This window comes from Pteronotus mesoamericanus, unplaced genomic scaffold (assembly GCF_021234165.1).
Source record: "Pteronotus mesoamericanus isolate MK-2021 breed Mesoamerican mustached bat unplaced genomic scaffold, CSHL_Meso_final contig_73, whole genome shotgun sequence".
NCBI classification, from domain to species: domain Eukaryota; kingdom Metazoa; phylum Chordata; class Mammalia; order Chiroptera; family Mormoopidae; genus Pteronotus; species Pteronotus mesoamericanus.
Window position 1 is genome coordinate 311,825 of NW_026555245.1, and position 4,401 is coordinate 316,225.

Here is a 4,401-nt window from a genome sequence, read left to right on the forward strand (position 1 = left end):
ACACTGGTGATACATGCTAGGTGATGAATGAGAAATGGGGATGGAACTAACCTTCACTAAGTGCCTATACTTACTTAGTCAGGCACATACACAATTTCACAAAATACATATTATTTCCATTTTACAGATGAGGAAAGTGTCACCTGTTCCCTCATCTATCCAACGTCATAAAGTCAGGTACAAACACAAGAGTTTTAGTATAAGAATACTGTTGTTTCCATTAAATTAGTAATGGAAAATTGAAGGCATGCATGTTCTCACTCCCTACGCATGTTCATAACAATAATACTAATCCAGACCAGAGACTGGCAAACTATATAGCCCATGGGCCAAATTCAGCCTGCCTGCCACCTATTTCATAAATCGAGTTTTATTGGAATATAGCCATGCCTGTTTATTTACATTGTTTCTGGCTGCACTGGGGCTATGACAGTAAAGCTAAGTAGTCTCTACAGAGAGAGCATGGCCACCAAAACCTTAAATATTTACTACCTGGACCTCTACAGAAACAGTTTGCCAACCCATGATCCAAACCTAGCCTCCAAATTAGAGTCGGTGAGTGAGATAAGGCTTATTGCCTTGGTGTCTTAGCATTGAAAAATGGTCAGATAAATGAATGAAATGGATGGATGGATGGATGGATGGACACATGAGTAGACAAACAGTTGTCCCCCCTTACCTGCAGGGGACACATTCCAAGACCCCCCCACCAGTGGATGCTTGAAACTGTGGGTAGTACTAAACCCTACATATACTTTTTTCCCCTATATATACACACCTATCATAAAGTTTAATTTATAAATTGGGGACAGTAAGAGATTAACAATAACAATATATTCTAATAAAAGTTACATAAATATTCTCTCTTGTCCCCTCTCTCTCTCAGCAAACTAGCACAAATTTCTTTTTCCTTCTCCACAATTCCACTCATAGATTTGTTTTTACCATACATCTTAGCAACTTCAGCATACGACTTTTTTCTTTCCTTATTGGGAACTTTCACCTTTTCACTTAAAGCATGTTATGGTTTTTCCTTAGCATATTCAGATTGCCAATATTACCGTTGCTATGCTTTAGGGTCATTAGTAAGTAAAATGAGAGTTACTTGAACAAGTAACTCTGTGATACTGCCACAGTCGATCTGATAACCAAGATAGCTACTAAGTGACTAACAGGTGGCTCGCACATACAGCGTGAATACACAGGGCAAAGGGATGGTTCACATCCTGCGTGGAATGGAGCATGATGGGTGCACGATTTCATCACACTATTCAGAACAGCAAGCAATTTCATATTTATGAATTGTTTATTTCTGGAATTTTTTATTTAATATTTTTGGGTTGTGGAAAATGAATCAACAGATAAGGGGGACTACTATATATAAGTAGATCAAAGGTTTGCTTCAAATGCCAATGTTCTGACATTTATAAGCTGGGAAACCTTGGGAAAACTAAACTGTGGGGTTTAGTTTCCTGATCTGTAAAATGGGGATAATAATATAGTAATTATTATGCAGGGCTCCTTCCATTGCAAATTACAAAAATCCAACTTAGACTAGTCACATCACATAAGTAGATCCACTGAGAAGACTTAGTCTACTTCAGCCCTGGTTGGATCTAAGATTCCGATGCTATCACCATCTCTTAACGACTTTTAGTTCTTTTTGTGTGGAGACCTAATTCTTCTAGCAGCAGGAAATGTGGTCACTGAAGCCTCAGGTCTAAATTTTTAGAGTGAGTAATCTAAAACAGAAGCCCTCCCCCTGACTGGTGTGGCTCAGCTGGCTGGGCATCATCCCACCAAGTGAAATGTCACTGGTTCGATTCCTGGTCAGGGCACGTACCTGCGTTGCGGGTTGAGTCCCCGGTTGGGGTGCATTCAAGAGGCAACCGATCAATGATTCTCTCACACCGATGTTTCTCTCCCTGTCTTTCTCCCTCCCTTCCCCTCTCTGTAAAAATAAATAAAAAATTTTTAAAAAAATAAAACAGAGGCCCTCTTTCTCCTAACATCAACTCTCATGCAAAGCTCTGATTAACTGTGTTTGTAACATACACTCAGCTCTTCAATATGTTACAGTGGCCAGGGAATGAGGTACTCTGATTGATCAACAACACGGTGGTTGACAGATTCACCAAGAATACATACAGTAGGATAGGAGTTTCCAAAAGGAATCATAAAAAGAAGTATAAAAAAGTGTCAGTGTGAACAAAAACATAGCTCACAGCAATCTTCATAGCTTTGTTATGAGACAATAAATTTAAGACATTTAGCACGGTGCCTGACACTTAAGTATCAACAAATGTTAATTATTACCATAAGTGATAAATAGATGAATGGATGCATTAATAGATGATTAAACATATGGATCAATAAGTGGAGATGAAGAAAAGTAGACAAAAGAATGGACTGATGAAGAGATGAAGATGGGTAAACATATAGACCATGGATACACAGACAGACAAATAAGGTGGAAAAATTGGGCCCACAGTTAATTTTGTCACATCATATGCTTTAGGGCTGGACTGGGAAACAGGATAGCACTCCACAATTAGCCTTGCAGGAGAGGTCTCCTCTTTGGGTCTCTGTCTCTTGTATCTCTCTCATCAGGTGAGGAATGTACTTGTTCCCCTCATCTCTAGTTTCCTTGTCTTGCTCTGAGCTAACCAGCCCTCTCCTCAGGAATCCCCTCTCTAGGCCTGGCTGGGTAGTTCAGTTGATTAGAGCATTGGCCCCATACACTTAGGTCGCGGGTTCAATTCCTGGTCAGAGCACATACAAAAATCAACCAATGAATGCATAAATAAGTAGAACAGCAAATCAATGTCTGTTTGTCTGTTTCTCTCTCAAATCAATACATTTTTGAAAAAGAAAGAAAGAAAGAAAGAAAGAAAGAAAGAAAGAAAGAAAGAAAGAAAGAAAGAAAGAAACGGACCCTCTCAATTCCCAAGATAGGGGAAGCATGGTAAGAGGGGGTGCTCTAGGCCAGGTTCCCCTCAAGCTACTCCTCTGACAGCTTTGGTCATAGGAAAATTGGTCGACAGGGAAGAGGGACAGTGCTGGCTGGGCCAAGGTGAAGCCCTAGGGTCTAAGATGTGAGATAGGGGAGGTAGACCTTCTTCCAAAGAGCTTTCTCTTTAGCTCTGTCCAAGGGAGGAGCAGGTCTCAGATGATGGATATGTAGACACTGTAATGGGCCTAGGAAGACCTGGGGAACCTGGGAGGGGACCTTCTCCAGCCTTACCCTGCTACTTGTGATTGTCCTCAGGGAACCTGGGAACCAACTGGATACCGTCTTTCCCAGTACTCCCACCCCAGGCATCTTAGGACCAGAGAAGAGTTGGGGATGAGGAGAAACCTGGGAAACAGGGAGGCATTCCTTGCTGTGACCTTCAATCCTGAACCAAGCCCTGACCCCTAGGCTTGATACTGGTGGTTCAAATGCCTTCAAAGAGGCAACACTGTAAACCTCCCCCTGAGCGTAACAGGTAACAGGTAACCCCCCTGCATACACACGTCCCTTGTCCAAACAAGGCAGGAGTTACAAAAGTGAAAAAAGTTTCTTCCATATAGAGGGAGGCAGAGGGGAAAATATCCAGCAGAAAGGTATTCCACTACCATCTCATATACTGCAATTCAATTCAGACACTAACCACGAATTAGTGTCAGACTCCACAGGTTTAAGAACACAGTCCTCACCCTGGTTGGTGGCTCAGGGGATTGAGTGCCGACTTGCAAATGAAAGGGTCGTGAGTTCAACTCCCAGCCAGGGCACATGCCTGGGTTGTGGGCCAGGCCCCAAGTAGAAGGTGCGTGAGAAGCAACCACACATTGATGTTTCTCTCTCTCTCTTTCTCCTTCCCTTCCCCCCTTCTCTAAAAATAAATAAAATCCTTAAAAAGAGAAAATATTCCTAAAATATAAATTTAAAAAAAAATTTAATTTTATGAAAAACTAAAAAGAAACCCTTCGCAGTTCCTCCTACTGGGGGCAGTGTGCCTCTCTAAAAATAAATAAATAAATAAATAAATCTTTAAAAAAAAAAACACTGTCCTCAACATGCCTGCCCCACTTGAGATGTCAGACACAAGGGGTATCCCCAGGCCACCACCTGCATTTCCGATCAACTGGCTACAAGTTCAAAGTGTTCCTATAACCCTTCTCAGATTCAAAAATTCACTAGAATAACTCACAAAACTCAGGAGTGTGTTATACTTACAATTTGCTTTTTTTATAAAGGATATAAATCAGGAACAGCCAAATGAAGAGACTGATTAGGCAAACTGTGGGAGGGTCTTAAATACTCTCTCCCCATAGAGATACACAAAGCACATCGCCCTCCCACCACACTGATGTGTTCCCCAAACAGGAAGTTCCATGAGCTTTGGTGTCCAGAGATTT